We start from the raw sequence: 19,719 nt of genomic DNA, 5'->3' as shown, positions 1-19,719 counted from the left end.
ATCTATCTATCTATCTATCTATCTATCTATCTATCTATCTATCTATCTATCTATCTATCTATCAATTTACCTATTTTTAGTTTTTTTGAGAAAGAGTTTCTCTGTGAAGCCCTGGCTGTCCTTCACTTGCTTTGTAGACCAGGTTGGCCTCCAATTCACAGTGGTCAGCCTGCCTCTGCTTTTCCCAGTGATTGGATTAGAGGTGTGCACCATGGCATCTAGCTCCAAATGTTAACTTTAGCTCTTAGTCTGAGAATTCAGACCATCAGGATGGGAAACCAGGAGTGTGAGGCAGCTGGTCCGATGGCATCCACCATCAGGAAGCAGAAAAAAATTAACATTGATACTCAGCATCTATCTCCTTTTTATGTAGTCTGGGACACTTAGCCCAGTGCTACTCACTGGGCTATGGTGATACTCACATTTAGATAGAAGCTTCTCACCTCAACCCAACCTGGAGACTCCTTCATAGACACACTGAAAGACTCACCTAATGGACAGTTCCTCCAAGATGTGCCTAGAGGCTTGTTTCTTCTGTGGTTCTAGATCCTGTCAAGTAGACATCCAATAGCAATATCAGACCACTTTGAAAAACTAATATTTAGCAAGGACTAATGTAATCTTCCTTAATGTGACCGTAAAGAGGGGGGGTCTTTCATTTGCCTCACCAGCCAGAACCTGCCTAAGACTTCTTAGTTGTGGGTTTAGGATGGTCTTCATGTATCTTAGGCCTGTCCCAGTTGCCACTCATCCTCATGAGGCTCATATTTATTTCAAACTGGTAAGAAAGAGAGAGAGAGAGAGAGAGAGAGAGAGAGAGAGAGAGAGACCTCTTTCCTCCGAAAACATCATCTGGGCTCTTGTCACCCTGATAGTAAGATAATTCCTCTACAGTATGTAATTACCATCCCTAAGCTCTAACACTGATCCTTGCTTCTTTTTTAAGAGCTGGAAGTACCAAGTACATAATGATACATTTAGAGGCATACACATATGTATTAGAAGCTCAGGATATGCTTGGTAAGTAAGTGATAAGGGACAGATGAAGACAGAGACAGAAAGCGTGGGGGGGTATATGTGTTAGCAAGGATTGTAAGATACACTATTAAGTCTAGAGCCACACAGATAGTTAAGGTACCATAGATGTTTCTTATTTGTTCAACAAGTAGAAGAGGTGCGGAGGGAGGGAATGAGAAAGAAAGAGAGAGAGAGAGAGGGAGAGGGAGAGAGAGAGGGAGAGCACTTGGTGGTGGGTTGCCTCATAATTATGCCTAGGTCTGTTTTGCTGTTAGACATCATCCCATAGTATAATATTAGAATAAGCCATTTGGAAACTCTGATGAATCAAGATAAAATATGACATTTTGTCCAAACTACAGAAATGGCCACATGCACGTCCTTCTCCTAACCCATTGCTGACTCTTTCCCAATCATAACTTAAACCTCTCTCTGGTCTTTTTTCTTCCTGGGTAGAGCTTATACTTTGATTTTTCCATTGGCTGTTTTCATAACAAACACCTGTGACTAGATTACTGGTTATGGATTATAGTTCACAGAACTTACAATTATCAAAGTCCAGTGAGTCCTTGTCTCATGAGTGGCTCTGCTTCGGGGATTTAGATCACATCACATCACAAGGAGAAACTACATGGGGGAGAGATCACATGGTGAAATGGGAGGAGTGGAGAGATTCAGAAGTCAGGCCAAGTCTTTCAGCAACTCATTCTTGAAGAAACTCAGTCAAGCCACCTCTTGAGGAAACGCCATCCCTGAAGAAGCAGCAGGCTGGGTAATGGGACCTTCCATCCGGGGAATATATTCGCACTGTATCACCACTTTTATACTAATGTCCCTTCTTAACATTCTACACAGAATAACAGTCACCTTACAGAATTCACCACAAATTACTTCACACAAGCCTCGTTGCTTTCTCAATCCTTACTTCTCCTGGGCTACTTCATCCTGGGTCATTAGTGTCTGAATGCTCTAAGATCTGAAAATCACAGTTGAAAGGTACTGAGACAATGAATGAATGACAGTTCTTACACTTTGTGTCTTTGTGATGACCTCTTACTCCTCCCTATTTTCACATTAGTTCTCTGTTCTAATAAAATATCATGACAAAAGCAATCTCTGGGAGAGAGGGCTTGTTTGGCTCACAGGGGCAGAAGGCACACATTTACGGTGGGGAACATGTGGCCAGATGAGCTTGAAATGGCCTAGAAATCATGACGTGGAGAACAATTGAGAACAGCCTGTACAATCTCAGAGCATTCCTTGGGACACACTTCCTCCACTGAGGTCCACCTTGTAAATATCTCATAACCCTCCCCAAAGGCACCACTGTCTGGGGATGAAGTATTCAAACATATGAGCTTTTATGTGACCTTTCACATTCAAACCACAACAATTAGTTGACTTCCAAAAGTCACAAATCTAACAGACTAAATGCAATTGTCTTCACTATTTTGCTTCCATCATTACTCTACTCTCTGAGTATCTGCTCGCTGAGATCACTGAGAGAGGAAAACAGTCTTCCAACACAACAGTGATGAATTCACATGTCCCTGCCACTGGAAGCCTAACTGACAATCAATTCTAAGCTCTAAACCTTGAAGACACTTCCCCATGGTTTTGATTCATCAGTCTGGACGAGAGCTGCTTGTTGCCAACTACACCAGGCTAAACATAGTGTTTGAAGCCTCAGTTCTTTATACATTTGTATTTAAACTTAGTTATTTGTGTGCGGAGGGTGGAAAAGTGTGTATATGTGCTATGATGTGCAGCTGTATCCAAGAGGACTGACGGCTTGTGGAAGTTGATTCTCTCCTTCCAGGAATTGAACTTACATTGGTTATTTTGCAAAGCCAGTGCTTTTACCCATTGAACCATATCATTGGTGCCTGAGTTATTATCCTTATGGCTAGTGGATTAACATTCCCAAGTTCTCATTGGCTGAAAACTGATGACGATTTGTGGTGTATGTTATTCATCTAGGGGAGTTAATATTTATTTCCTTTAGGAAGGAATTCTTGGAAAACTTATTCAGAAATTATTTTTATTTCAGTAATACATGGAGTTCTCAGCGGCTCCTTATTACCAATATTTTATAAGGATGAAATGTCATTTGTAAACTAATACCTCTTTTTGGCCATTAAAATTATGAACAAGTACTAGTTAGATGATACAGTGGGTAAGGGCACTGGCTGCAAAGATAACAAGCTGAGTTTAATTGCTGAGACCCACATGGTGAGCAGAGAGAGCTAACTTTCACAGGTCCTCCGACAGTCGCAGACGTGCTATGGCATGTATGTCCCCCATCTTCACCACACATGCTCTCAGACATCCATAACCACACAGAAATAAATGGATTTTTCATTTAAAATAGGTGAATCCTATAGTTCCAAGCATACCATGGTTAACTTCAGCTGCACCTATGTCATCAGCAACAAGAGAGAGACAGAAAAAAAAAGAATAACAACAAAGAGCTTAACACGAAAGCAGAACAAGACCCTAAAATATATATATCATCTGTATTAACCAAACTCACAAAAATGTAATTTTTATTCCTTTTTTTAACTTTATTATGTACTTCTCTTTATTTAAAAAAATCACATGAATTTTTCTTTCGTACGTGTATGTGTGTTTATGTGTGGTTTGTGCAGGTTAAACGCCATGCCTATGGGCATCAGAAGAAATTATCCATCAAGCTAGAATTAAGAATGTTATGACCCTTTCGACATGGGCACTGGAAACTGATTTTGGGTCTTCTGCAAAAACAGTACAGACTCTGAATACCTGAGCCATTTCACCAGCCCATATATAAACATTTCATATATGCTTTACCAAAAATGTAAGAATCAGGATGTCAGGTGACTTTCTGTAGGTTGGTAGCAGGCAACACGAGGACTGGATTTGTGAAACCAAACCAAAGCTCTCTGTGTGCTGTGTGACTCCTGGAATCTTGAGCTTGTTTTGACGTACTCCTGAGAAGGAATTTGAACTCCTGACATAGTTCTGTAAAATAATTGTAATAGTATTGAAAAGTAAAGAGTCTGTTTTTCTTTTTTTTATGAACTTTTCTTTTTTTAATTTAATTTATTTTTTTATTATTAGTTACATTTTATTAACTCTGTATCCCAGCTATATCCCGCTCCCTCATTCCCTCCCAATCCTCCCCTTCCCCCCCCCATCTCCTCCCTGCCCCTTTCCAAGTCCACTGATTGGGGAGGACCTCCTCCCCTTTCATCTGACCCTGTTTTATCAGGCATCTTCAAGACTGGCTGCAAAGTCCTCCTCTGTGGCCTAGCAGGACTGCTCCTCCCTTGGGGGGTGGGGAGGTCAAAGAGCCTGCCATTGAGTTCCTGTCAGAAATAGTCCCTCTTCCCCTTACTATGGGAAACCAATTGGTTACTGAGCTACTACTGGCTTCATCTGAGCAGAGGTTCTAGGTTATATCCATACATGGTCCTTGGTGGAGTATCAGTCTCAGAAAAGACCCCGGTGCCCAGATATATTTGGTCCTTGTGGAGCTCCTATCTTTTCCAAGTCATACTAATTCCCCTTCTTTCATATGATTCCCTGAACTCTGCCTAAGGTTTGGTTATGAGTCTTACTATCTGCTTTGATACACTAGGTAGAGTCCTTCAGAGGCCCTCTGAGGTAGGCTCCTGTCCTGTTAGTGAATCCTGGCTTTTGTACTAGGCAGCAAGGGGAATATACAGGACAATTTTCTTTCCTCCATTAACCAAATGGAGCAGGACCCACTTTTTTTTTCACCTGTAGTTGAAAGCAACAAATAAGTCGTTATCCAAACACAGAGCACATTAGAGTTCAAAACACAGCTAGTAATGACCACTGGAGACATCTCTAAGGCTTGGATTTCCTGAGACAAGTTCAAAGTCAATCACCTTACTTCTCACAGGCGTCAGCAATGGTGGACTGTGAGACTTCAGCATGAGGACCAAGTTTACACACTGTCAGTCTTGTTGAATTTTATTGGGATACAAAGATCACAACTACATACACATCTATTTTAAAAAAAAATCATAAACATCAATCTACAAAGTGCTGGTGATTTATCATTTTTAATTGCCTGAGATTATAAGTAGAAATAGAAATACATTAAAGCTTTACAGGAAAAGCATGTGAGATATTTTAGAAAGCACAATGCACCTTTAGACGAAGGCAGGTGTACTGTATAAAAACTAATATTTACATAACATTAAATTAATCAATTTTAATAGCTCTGTGGAAAATTCCAGAAAGATTAGTTTTGTTTTTGTTTTCTGGGTGTGGAGGCCCATGCCTGCAATACCAGAACCTGGAAGGTTGAGATTGGAAAATCATTTTAGTGGGGCTCAGGCTGTGCTACACAGTTAGCACACGAGTAGCCTAGTGTGTATAGTAAACTCCTTTTGGGGGGTGAGACGCTTTGGTGACTGTGCATGTCGATTAGTATTCCTTAAACAGCCATGCTTGCTCATGGCTGAGTTATTTTTACCATGACAGGCCCAGACTTTTGCAGTTATGTTGTTAGTGTTACATCACAGACCCACACTGAGGCCAGCCTTTAGAAGTATTAAAATTTTAATATTACAGATGGGAGGATGGTTTTTGAAATGATCTGTGAGAAATATTGGGGGGGGAAAGGCTTACCAAAATCACTGCACTCACCTCCCCTCCCCCAAAAAAAACATTGATCCATTTTTTTTTTAGATGTTACAATTCTTTTTCTGTCTCTCTGTTGGCATCCCTCCTCTCTCTGTGTGTATACATACCATGCCACACATGTGAGGGGCAACTGAGAATGTTGTGGCATCAGCTCTCTCTTTTCACACGTGCTTCCGGGGATTGAACTCACATGATCAAGTTCCTGCAGTAAGAGTCACCCCAGCGAGCTATCTTGCCATCCCTGACTCTTCCCATTTTAGAAGAAGGCTAACATTAGTTTAGGATGCAAAAGCATGGAAAACATCTCAAATCAATCTATCCTTTTTTAAACTTTTTTAGTTATTTTATAGATTGTTTCACAGAGTTACCTACTTCCAGTATAAGACTAATTTTGGTATGTTTTAACCTAGCATAGTGATTTATTTGTCTAATTAAAAATGGTCAAATAACCATTTTAGCTTCACAAAGAAAAAGTGCTAACTCTTCCTTTTTTTAGAAGAATTGTCCAAAAGAAAAAGAAGTATAAATTCCTGCTGCTGAATATTGGTTTTGCAAAATCTACATTTCATTCGCTACTTAATTGACTTATTTTCATTGTGTGTCTGTGTACGGCGCAAGTGCATGTGTGTAACAGTGTGTATGACTGTGTGCCTAAGAGGCTAAGGGGGAGGTCAGGAGTCCTGACATCAGGAGTCCTGCTTTCTTGCTGTCAGTTTATTCCCTTGAGGCAGGCTCGCTTGCTAAAGCTGTAGCATGCCCTACTGATCCTCCTGCTCCCACTTCTGCCAGAGCTGGGATTACAGATATGTTCATGGAGATAGCCAGCTTGCTGCATGGACTCTGGGGACTGGAATTCTTTTGTTAAGATTTTTGGAGGGACCCTTGAAAAGTCAATTCTGTCTCAGTTTGTGTTTGTGTGAAAATAAATGAAGTGGCAATTATATAACCCAGACTTACTAGCAGGGAACATTTGAACAAGTCATAGCAAAGGCGAGTTTAATGGAAATATGATGAAAACCCAATGAAATGATTCATAGGAAACGTGGAACGCATACGTGTCTGGGAGGCATTGGTAACTTTCCCGTGTCTTTGTTTCGTAGAAATTGTTCTGCTTAATCTCATCCTCATAACCCTAAGACATGTTCACTTTCCCATAGTTATGTTACAGTAGAATTTATTGTATGTGTTTTCTTAGACAGCAGGAAAAGATTTGTGGGAAGGGTACAATGGGACCATTAAATGAGCCCCTTAAAGACCCAGTGGACTGTTCTCTCCTAAAATAACAAACACCATCTGTCAGACAGAATTTGTGTGAGGGGAGAATAATAACTTTTCATTTACTATATCCATCCGGAGAGCTGATAAATCTCCTCAAGGTCATGGGTATTTTTTGGAGTGGTTTCAATTTAAATTTTATTTGTGGAGATAGCTGTCAGGAGGCATGTAGGAGACAGCCAGTGGCGTGCCATCACAGTGCAGAGTGTTGACAGCGCACTGCAGTGAGAGAGACTGCCTAACAGGTAAGGCAGCCAGAAACACAAAGGTCAGAGGGACGCACGGTTGGAGCAGTTGTCCTGTGGGAGAAATGTTAAGGACATCTCAGGGTAGAACATAGGAAATAATAAAGCAAAAGTTATCTCTCGGAGTTCCTCCCTGACTGCTTGCTACTCAGAACGTTGACAGGGAAAGATGTCTGATGCTTTGTCTTTAGGGAGTTGGTTTGCACAACACAGATGTTGAACAGTAGTTATGAGTGAGATAATGACTTCATATCATTATGTCTATATACATAAATACATTCATGTATATATAATGTCAAGCATAATGCTCAGCTAGGTGTCTTGGGTGCCTGATCTTGAGGTGTTCATAGTGGAGCAAATGTGTCAGGCAGAGTAGTTAGTTTTCAGAATCAACGGTGTGTGTCTTCAGAATGCTCCACATGATGGGAGCAGTTGGTATTATTCATTCAGATCTTTGAGGACTGCTTCTAGTAGAGATGATGATAACTAGATGGAATCTGAAAGATAAAGATAAGCAGGTTGGAGACTGATGGCAAAGAGTCAGTGTGTCTGGAGGCAAGCGGAGAAGCACAATATGATTCCTCGCCAGCACTTGTTCTCATCGTAGACTCAGGAACGGTGACTCAGCATACACTGAGGAAAAACTGCTAAGCCTAGACTTCAACAAGCAGGCCAGGCTGGACAGCAAGTGATTCCCAGCAATGTTCCTGTCTCTGCCTCCCAGCACTGAGACTACAGGCACAAACTGTTATGCTTAGTTTTGAGTTTGGCATCGAGTACACGTTACATAATTTAAAAAAATGTGAACAGTCCTATGTGGAAGTTACCGTGTGCATTACATATCTCTGCAGAAATATGTAATTAGTCATAAAAATTCTTATACAATTATCATATTGTCTCAAATTTCAGATGTCCCCAAATCCTTTCTTTACAGCTGTGTCATGTTGTTTTCTGACAGATGAATATTTTTAATGAATGAAGAAAGAATAAGATCAGACTGAAATTTCAAAGCAAATAACCTAAAACAAAATGAAAGATACATAACTTTGCAGAATCTGGAAAGATCATGAAATGTGTGTAGACAGTTGATATTCTGAGCTGGAGAATGCACCAGTTAGCATGTGATTGGCTTGCGCTATGAGTAAGAATATTAAAATTAGTTAACTAAATATGTGTAACAAGCAAGGAGATAAATAGGCATGGCTGGTGCCCTCTGAGACAGAGTACAAGGCTTCGTCCATGCGAACAGAAAATTACCAGTCAATATACATCCTTACATTAATGAATGAATTTCAACCTCAGAATACCACACTGTTCTACCCATAACCCTCCTGGTTTATCCTCACGTAAGCCACATGCTATAACTGTGATGGCTATTGTTTATTGTCCACCTGACTATATCTGGAATAAATCCAGAAATGAAGGCAATGCTGTGATCCAGATCATGCAGTGGGAAGACACACTTTAATTAGTGCCTCCCCTTCTATCAGAAGCCTATATAGGAACAGTGGAAGAAGGAAGGTTTTGTTTTAACCTGCTTGCCCTAGCTTTCCTAGCATATCCATTTATTCATTGGCATTTGAGCCTACTTCTTCATCACAATTCCAGCATATACAGAAGACCAACTGAGACACCAAACCAGTGGAACTGAGCAACTAGTAGATCCTTGAACTCCCCATTGACAGCTAGCCATTGTTGGATTAGTGGCACAGCAGCCTGTGAGTCATTCCAAAACATTCCATATATATATTTATTCCATAGGTTCTGTGACTCTAGAGAACCCTGACTAATATGATAACAATTTCATTGTGTGTGCTCAATGGTAGTTGGGCAGCTGGTAAGGAATTATAAGACCTTCAGTATTTGATTTTCTATGTGTGAGTACTTCACTATTAGAACATCATGCCTTCTTTCTTTCTTTCTTTCTTTCTTTCTTTCTTTCTTTCTTTCTTTCCCTTCCTTCCTTCCTTCCTTCCTTCCTTCCTTCCTTCCTTCCTTCCTCCCTTCCTTCTTTCCTTCCTTCCACTCAACCTTTATTTTTCTTCTTTATTGTATGTGTGGTGTGTGTGTTGGGAAGTGGTATATGTGCTATGGTGCATGTGTAGAGGTCAGAGAACAACTCTTGAGAGTTGATATTTTTCCTCTAAAATGTGGGTCCTGGTAACTGAACTTGGCTTGTCTTGCTTGACAGCAAGTGGCTTTGCTTACTGAGCCATCTCACTGGCCCATAAGAGAATATTATAGATAATAGTGAGTAGACCACAGCCAAATGTTGGATGTTGAGTGTTTTCTTCCTTCCCTACCTTCTTCCTTCCTACCTTCCTTCCTATATATCTTACTTTAAAATTTTTTAATTTATTTGTTATTTTATTTTGAGCCATAGTTTTATTACTTTTCCCGTGGCTATCCTCAAACTGACAATTTATGAAATCGGGCTAGTCTCAAACTCAGAACTTATAGTGATCCATCTGTTTCTTCCTTACTGGTGCTTAGATTAAAGGATATACTGCCACTTTCCAGCTGATGTGGTCTCATAAAACCTGGATGATAACAATAGGTTTCCAGAGGGAGTCAAGTGTCCTTCTCTGAGATGCCTTCACTTTGAAACAGAGCTTGCTAAGTTGTTGGGTGGTCTGAATTCTGTCTGAAGAGAGGATTGTGAGAGTCAGTCTGGAGCTCAGAAGATGATGGTAGAATTGGTGCAGAGAAGTAAAAGCCAAACAGAGTAGTTTTCCTGTAGATGTGCAGATGAAGTAAAATTCAATTAAATGCTAGGCAAAAGAGCAATCCATTGCTCCATTGAGTCAGAAATCATTCTAAAAAACTGATGATTCATTCTCTGGACTGACTAGGATGGGCACCTGGCACACAGTGGATTTTGATTAAAATATGATTGTCACCTCAATCTTTCCTGAAGGCCCAAAGAGTATTGTGAAGCTCTATAAGTCATGTAACACTGGTACCATGGTGAGTCCCCTTTTGATAAATTAAAAAGGAGGTGTGCTTACAAGCTGAGCATGGAACTTGCTTGGTAAAGGGCTTGTCTAGTATCCATCAATCTCTGAGTTCAAACCCTAGCATTGCATATACTGGGCAATGTAGTGCATATGTGTAATCTCACTGCTCCAGACATAGAAACAGGAGGATCAGAAGTTCAAGGTCCTTTCTTGGCTACCTAAAATCTGAGGTCAGCCTGAGATGTTGACAGATATAGACCTACATATATATATACATGTATATATATTACGTGTGTATATATATGTGTGTATATATATATATATATATATATATATATATATATATATATATCCATCTCAACAATCTAGTCCATGAACTTCTTTGACTACATAATGCTTTAAAAATGCATATGCACAATATATTTGTTATTACATTATGTCTTATGATATGTACATATTTTTAGGGGTAATATATAATCCTGACACGCCATGAAAAACAAATCTTCAAAACACAAATGGAAAAGAAGGCAGAAAAACAGAAACAGGGGAGGGAGACACAGAGAAGGAAGGAAAAGAAAAGAGGGAGGAAGGGATGGACAGAAGGAGGGAAGAGGGAAGAAGAAAAAGAGAAAAGATTAAAGAAAAAGAAAAAGAGGACTGAAAGGTGGTTATTAGGTCATAGGGCAAATATTTTTCTTCTAAATTGTGTGGAAGTATTAAAGAGAGGGGGCTAGACAAAGTAAGTGATACACAGAGAGGGGAGAGGGAGGGAGGGAGGGAGGGAGGGAGGACAAGAGAGAGCCCTTAGCTTTTCTATTCTCACTGCACCTAGGTAATCAGTTAAATTTCAGATAAATTAAGTCACTGGTGGAACTGAGATGACAGAACTATTATGTCTTGGGTATGTACTACTTTGAGGCCTGTTTGCTTTAGCCAATTAGCCTGTGCAACCTCCTGTATCTTCTTTGGTATTAACCCTTTTATGTGCCTAAGGGAACTGAATTCTAAGTACAGTTTTTCCAAAGTCAGATAAACTGGGAATTTTCAAAGTTTGATAAATTGAGCTTAGGTGACTCTGTGGTTTATTAAATACCCAGTATGCATGTGCTTTAATTGTTTATTTACTATTGGTATCCCATTAAAATGTATAGCACGGGGGCTGGGAGATGGCTCTGGCATGTGTTACAGTCCTTGCCACACAAGCCTGAGGACCTGAGTTGATGTCTCTAGCACTCATAAAAATGATGGGTGAGAATGGAGGACCTAGCTTGAAATGTGGAGACTAGAGAATCTCCAGAGCAAGTTGACTAGTAAAACGACCATATTAGAGACCTCTGGGTTTGACTGAGAAAACACACCTTTGCTAATGTGGTGGAAGGGTGACTGACAATCATTCCTGACCTCTGTTTCTGGCCTGCAAATACACATGTGCACACATCCATGTATATGCCACAACACATGTCCACGCACATGCAAACACGTACCACACATACAGAAAACTTGTTATCCAAGTTGTGACAGTATTTTGAAAATTATCATGTATTACTATTGTTGTGGAAAGATTCATCACTGAATTGTTTCCCCTTGAAATATTGAGAGGCAATAGTAAGCACAAATATTTCCCAGGGGTTAATGTCCTAATGAAGTTAACTGTCCTTGACTCTATTTTAGGATATCAGTGTTTTTCTTATTGCCCTAGATTGCTTTATTACTCGAAATTTTAAATTTCTATATTTGTAAAATTTTTGTGATTCCTTTGGGTGGATTCAGTGGAAGAAATAATTTCATAATTGCATAATTGTCTTGTCTGCAGTTTTGCTGTAGAATTAAAATATTAATATGATATTGAAACTCTGTCATTCCAGAACTTGGGAAACTGAGACAGAAGGATCATGAGTTCAAGGACAGCTTTTGCTATACATCAAATAGTGTAAAAGATAGAAACAGATGATAGATACATTAAAGATAGATAGATAGATGATAAATAGATAGGCAGATAGATAATAGAAAAATAAATGGGTATAAGAGCAGATTCACCTTGATATGGAGCACTTAGCTCCCAGGATTTGAGAACTAAGGACCATTGTATCTTATTCAAATACTAAAAGAAGATAGATGGTACAGAGTAAATATAAGTATATATTGGTAGATAGATGTATAAGTAAATGATTGTGATAGATTGACAGATGACAAACAAAACATACAAAAGCTATTACATTAGCTTTCTTAGTACCATAACTACCTATTTTATAATCACATTTAGATTGGTGTTGACAATTCTACCATCCTAACCTTTACCCCTTAAGTTTTTCTAATACAGAGAAAAACTTCTTCGTTATCAGCTGAAACAGTGAGGTGCCATAGAAAGCTAAGGGGAACACGGACTATTTCTAACAGGATCTCAAGGGCAGGCTGTTTGACACCCCCCCCCCCGGGGAGGAGCAGTCTGTTAGGCCACAGAGGAGGACTTTGCAGCCAGCCCTGAAGATACCTGATAAAACAGGGTCAGATGAAAGGGGAGGAGGTCCTCCCCTATCAGTGGACTTGGAAAGGGGCAGGGAGGAGACCAGGGAGGGAGTGTGGGGTTGGGGAGGGAATGAGGGAGGGGGATACAGCTGGGACACAGAGTTAACAAAATGTAACTAAAAAGAAAAAAATAGGGGGCGGAGCCAAGATGGCGACTAGCACACACAGTTTCCAAGCTGTGGAAGAGATAAAGTTCTGAGTTGATGAGTGGAAGAACTTCTGAAGCCAGGGAAACAACGGAGAGACTTTCTAAACAATAGGGAACCATCGCAGGAGGTGAAAACCTTGGTCTCTGGTCACCCAGGGACTTGTTTGGGGAAGGTGAGAAACGATCCTTTGATCTCTGGGCACTCCCCTCCCCCAGACCTCCCTCCTCCTCGGCACAGCGGACTAGCCTTTCTCAGCGCAGGCCTAACTGCCTGGGGCCTGCAGCCACTGAGGCGGAGCCCCAAGCCCTTTATCGGCAAAGGCCAGCAGTACTGTGTCTCGGAGCCCCAGATTCAAGCGGCAGCTGCACCATCCTCCCAGGGCGTGAGTCTGCTAGACGCCATACTAGCTCCGCAGGAGCGCGATCACTGACGGTACGGCCCGCCCAATCCCACAGTGACAGAGAATACGCTATATACTCACCAAAACCAGACAGAAACGCCATACAAGCTAGACACACCAGGCGCTGGGCCTCCGAAGCTTGGAGAGCACAGTGAAGAGACCCCAGGACTTCCCAGAAAGCATCTGGACTAGCAACCCAGTCTCCAGTTACAGCGGGACTTTCTAACCTGGCGGCGGAGCAGCACTGAGCTGGCGGGGCACATCAGCCCTCCAGTTTAAGACTAACCAGGGCCAAACCAGAGAACAGAAATCAGTTACCCCAATTCCCACTGACGTGACCACCCTGAAATCTCCAGCTGCAGCAAGACCTCATAACCTGGCAGTGACAGCAGCACGGAACTGGCGTAGCACATCAAAGAAGCAGGGCCAAACCAGAGAGCAGAGAGCCCAGATACCCCGTTCTCTGCCAAGTGACCTGCCTGTAAGTGAGTGAACACTTGAGAATCTGCAGCTCCACTGATCTTGGGTCCTGCTAAAACAGAAGCCAGGCATCGAACCCCCTCCCACCCATATACCCACTTTGGGAAACAGAGGGGCACTTGGAACATTGAAGTTCCTGCTCTGTGGGTCTAATTGAGGAGTTAAGGCAGTTAATGCCAGAAATCACGCTGCGATCATCACTAGTGCCTGCGACATATACATTGCAGAGCCCCTCCCACACACTCAAGGGTTCAACATTAGCCATCACTCTGTCCCTTGAGACACACGCCCACGCCCACTTACACACACACACACACACACACACACACACACACACACACACATATACACACGCACGCACGCTTGCATTTGCCTCTGTTTGCGCCTGCGTACTTTCCTCCCACAGGTACAGCTAGTCCTCAGCACACGCTAAGGACACGGGACCTCTCTCAACTTCCTGAAGAATTCTCCAGACTCGAGAGAGAGACAGTACCAGTCTGATCGGCAGAATCCAAAAACAAACAGGGAAGGTCTCAGATAAGCCAATGGCCAGGGGTAGGCGAAAGAACACTTCCAACATAAATCAGGACATCATGACTTCACCAGCAAACCCCAAAATCGATGGATACTCCAATTCATCAGAAGCACAGGAAAATGACCTTAAAGCCATGCTTGCTCAATTATTTGAGGCTCCTAAGGAGGAAATGAACAAATCTTTCAAAGAGTTGGCCAGTCAATTGGAGGTAAAGAAAGAAGAAATAGACAAAACCCTTAAAGAAACACAGGCAAACATAGCCAAACAAATAGAGGCACAAGTAGAGAAAAAATTAGTGGCATACAAAAAGGAAATGAACAAAGAAATAGAGTCCATCGTAGAGAGACAGGAATCCAAATTCAAACACATGGAAGAAATGGTGCAAGGCATGAAAACAGAATTAGAATCAATAAAAAAAACACAAAATGAGAAAACTCTTGAGCTGGAGAACTTTGAGAAAAGATCAGGAACCACAAAAGTAAGCATCACCAACAGAATACAAGAGATGGAAGAGAGAATCTCTGGAGCTGAAGACACACTTGCAGAAATTGATACTTCTCTCAAAGAAAAAGTAAAATCAGAAAAATTCCAATCACAAAATATCCAAGAAATCAAGGATGCTATGAAAAGACAAAATCTAAGAATAATAGGAATTGATGAAAAAGAAGACTTCAGGCTCCAAGGTCCAGAAAATATTTTCAAGAAAATCATAGAAGAAAATTTTCCCAACTTAAAGAAAGAGATGTCCATAAATATACAAGAGGCCTACAGAACACCAAATAGACTAGACCAGAAAAGAAACACATCACGTCACATCATAGTCAAAACACTAAATCTACAGAACAAAGAAAAGATATTAAAAGCAGCAAGGGAAAAAGGCCAAGTAACATATGAAGGTAGACCTACCAGAATCACACCAGACTTCTCATCAGAAACTATGAAAGCCAGAAGGGCCTGGGCAAGCATCATGGAGACTCTAAGAGATCACAAATGTCAACCCAGACTACTATACCCTGCAAAGCTTTCAATCAACGTAGATGGAGAAAACAAAATATTCCATGACAAAACTAAATTTACGCAATATCTGTACAGCAAACCAACCCTACAGAAGATACTAGAAGGAAAACTCCAATCCAACGAAAACGAATTCACCCAAGAAAACAGGGCATACAGATAATATCCCAACAAAAATGAAAAGAAAACAAGCAATGAAACAAGGTAAGATCATCGACTCCATTACAAAAGGAACTAACATGCATTGGTCAATATTATCTATCAATATTAATGGACTCAACTCACCAATAAAAAGACACAGGCTAACAGAATGGTTACGGAAACACGACCCAACATTCTGTTGCATCCAAGAAACACACCTATGCAACAAAGATAAACACTACCTCAGAGTAAAGGGCTGGAAAAATGTTTTTCAAGCAAATGGTTCCAGAAAACAAGCTGGAGTAGCCATCCTAATATCTAATAAAATAGACTTTCATCCGAAGTTAATCAAAAAAGATAAGGAGGGCCACTATATTCTCATCAAAGGAAAAATCCAACAAGAGGACATCACAATTTTGAATATCTATGCCCCAAATACAAGAGCACCTACATTCGTAAATGAAACAATATTAAAGCTTAAATCATACATTGATCCTAATACCTTAATAGTGGGAGACTTCAACACCCCACTCTCATCAAGGGACAGATCAACCAGACAGACAACAAATAGGGAAATAAAAGCACTCACAGAATCCCTAAATCAAATGGACCTAATAGACGTCTACAGATCTTTTCACCCAAACTCAAAAGAGTACACCTTCTTTTCAGCACCACATGGAACCTTCTCCAAAATAGACCATATAGTTGGTCACAAAGCAAGCCTCAACAGATACAAAAGGATTGAAATAATCTCTTGTATACTATCTGACCACCATGGACTAAAGCTGGACATCAACAACAACAGAAACAACAAAAAGCCGACACGCACATGGAAACTGAACAACTTACTACTCAATGACAGCTGGGTCAAGGAAGAAATAAAGAAAGAAATTAAAGACTTTCTAGAATTCAATGAAAATGAAGGCACAACATACCCAAATTTATGGGACACATTGAAAGCAGTGCTCAGAGGAAAATTTATAGCACTAAGTGCCTACAAGAAGAAATCTGTAACATCACATACAAACAACTTAATGGCCCAACTGAAAACCCTAGAAAAAAAAGAAGCAGATACACCCAAGAGGAGCAGAAGGCTGGAAATAATCAAAGTAAGGGCAGAAATCAATCAATTAGAAACAAATAAAATTATCCAAAGAATCAATGAAACAAAAAGCTGGTTCTTTGAGAAAATCAACAAGATAGACAAACCCTTAGCCAAACTAACTAAAAAGCAGAGAGAAACCATCCAAATCAGCAAAATCAGAAAGGAAAATGGGGACATAACTACAGACACTGAGGAAATCCAAACGATTATTAGGTCATACTACAAAAGCCTATATGGCACAAAATTTGAAAATCTAAATGAAATGGATAACTTTCTTGACAGATTCCATCTACCAAAATTAAGTCAAGATCAGGTAGAAAGACTGAATAGCCCTGTATCTCCCAAGGAAATTGAAGCAGTCATTAACAGTCTCCCCTCCAAAAAAAGCCCTGGACCAGATGGCTTCAGCGCAGAATTCTACAAGACCTTCAAAGAAGTACTAACACCAATTCTCCTCAAACTATTCCACAAAATAGAAATAGAAGGAACACTACCAAACTCATTCTATGAAGCCATAGTCACTTTGATACCTAAACCACACAAAGATCCAACAAAAAAAGAGAACTTCAGACCTATCTCTCTTATGAACATTGATGCAAAAATACTCAATAAAATACTTGCAAACCGAATCCAAGAACACATCAAAGATATCATTAACCATGACCAAGTAGGCTTCATCCCAGGAATGCAAGGGTGGTTCAACATACGGAAATCCATCAATGTAATCCACCACATAAACAAAATGAAGGAGAAAAACCACATGATCATCTCCTTAGATGCTGAAAAAGCATTTGACAAAGTCCAACACCCATTTATGTTTAAAGTCTTGGAGAGATCAGGGATACAAGGCACATACCTAAAGATAGTAAAGGCAATATACAGCAAGCCTATAGCCAACATCAAACTCAATGGAGAGAAACTTAAATCAATCCCACTGTAATCAGGGACAAGACAAGGCTACCCACTCTCTCCATATCTCTTTAACATTGTACTTGAAGTCCTAGCCAGAGCAATAAGACAACTAAAGGAGATCAAGGGGATACAAATCGGAAAGGAAGAGGTCAAAGTGTCACTATTTGCAGATGATATGATAGTATACATGAGCGACCCCAAAGATTCAACCAGAGAACTTCTTCAGCTGATTAACACCTTCAGCAAAGTGGCAGGATACAAAATCAACTAAAAAAAAATCAGAAGCCCTCTTGTATACCAAAGACAAAAAGGCTGAGAAAGAAATTAGGGAAACAACACCCTTCACAATAGCCACTAATAACATAAAGTACCTTGGTGTGACTCTAACCAAGCAAGTGAAAGACCTGTTTGAGAAAAACTTCAAGTCTTTGAAGAAAGAAATTGAAGAAGATCTCAGAAGATGGAAAGATCTGCCGTGCTCATGGATTGGTAGGATTAACATTGTGAAAATGGCCATCCTGCCAAAAGCAATCTACAGATTCAATGCAATTCCCATCAAAATACCAACTCAATTCTTTACAGACCTTGAAAAAAAGATTCTCAGCTTCATATGGAGAAACAAAACACCCAGAATCTCCAAAACGATCCTGTACAACAACAGATCATCTGGAGGTATCTCCATTCCCGATCTCAAGCTGTACTACAGGGCAACAGTAATAAAAACTGCATGGTATTGGCATAGAAATAGAAAGGAAGATCAATGGAATCGCATAGAAGACCCAGAAATAAACCCACACACCTATGAATACTCAATATTTGACAAAGAAGCCAAATCCATTCAATGGAAAAAAGACAGCATCTTCAACAAATGGTGCTGGACCAACTGGATGTCTACATGCAGAAAAATGAAAATAGATCCATATTTATCACCCTGCACAAAACTAAAGTCCAATTGGATCAAGGACCTCAACATAAAACCAGATACTCTAAATCAGTTGGAAAAAAAAAGTGGGAAACAGCCTAGAACTCATTGGCACAGGAGACAACTTCCTGAACAGAACACCAACAGCACAGGCTCTAAGAGCAACAATCAATAAATGGGACCTCATGAAACTGAAAAGCTTCTGTAAAGCAAAAGACACTGTCATCAAAACAAATAGACAGCCTACAGATTGGGAAAGAATCTTCACCAACCCTTTATCTGACAGAGGGCTAATATCCAGTATATATAAAGAACTAAAGAAGCAGAAAAGCAACAAACCAAGTAATCCACTTAAAAAATGGGGAACAGAGCTAAACAGAGAATTCTCGAAAGAGGAACATCGAATGACAGAGAAACACTTAAAGAAATGCTCAACCTCATTAGCCATTAGGGAAATGCAAATCAAAACGACCCTGAGATTTCACCTTACACCCATCAGAATGGCCAAGATGAAAAACTCAAGTGATAGCACATGCTGGAGAGGTTGTGGAGAAAAGGGAACCCTCCTCCATTGCTGGTGGGAATGTAAACTGGTTCAACCACTTTGCAAGTCAATCTGGCGCTTTCTCAGACAACTAGGAGTAGTGCTACCTCAAGACCCAGCTATACCACTCCTAGGTATATACCCAAAATTTGCTCAAGTACACAACAAGCACATTTGTTCAACCATGTTCGTAGCAGCTTTATTTGTAATAGCCAGAACTTGGAAACAACCCAGATGTCCATCAACGGAGGAATGGATACAGAAATTGTGGTATTTTTACACAATGGAATACTACTCAGCAATCAAAAAGGAGGAAATCATGAAATTTGCAGGCAAGTGGTGGGATCTAGAAAAGATCATTCTGAGTGAAGTATCCCAGAAGGAGAAAGACCAACTTGGTATATACTCGCTTATATAGACCTACAAGATATGATAAACATAACGAAATTTACACACCTAAAGAAGATAATCAAGAAAGTGGACACAGGCGAAGGTGATTAATCCTCATTTAGAAAGACAAATGGGATGTGCATTGAACTTATGACAGGAGTCTACCACAAAAGGCATCTGAAAAACTCTACCTAGCAGTGTTTCAAAGCAGACACTAAGACTCATAACCAAACCCTCGGCAGAGTGCAGGGAATCATATGAAAGAAGGGAAGTTAGTATGATGTGGAAAGGATAGGAGTTCTACAAGGACCAAACATATCTGGTCACAGGGTCTTTTCTGAGACTGACACTCAACCAAGGACCATCTATGGATATAACCTAGAACTTCTGCTCGGATGTGGCCCATGGTAGCTCAGTAACCAAGTAGTTTTCCAAAGTAAGGGGAACACGG

The sequence above is a fragment of the Psammomys obesus genome, unplaced genomic scaffold (assembly GCF_907164565.1).
Source record: "Psammomys obesus unplaced genomic scaffold, mPsaObe1.curated_primary_1811, whole genome shotgun sequence".
NCBI classification, from domain to species: domain Eukaryota; kingdom Metazoa; phylum Chordata; class Mammalia; order Rodentia; family Muridae; genus Psammomys; species Psammomys obesus.
The sequence above is the reverse complement of the archived record's forward strand: the minus strand, read 5'-3'. Positions refer to the sequence as shown.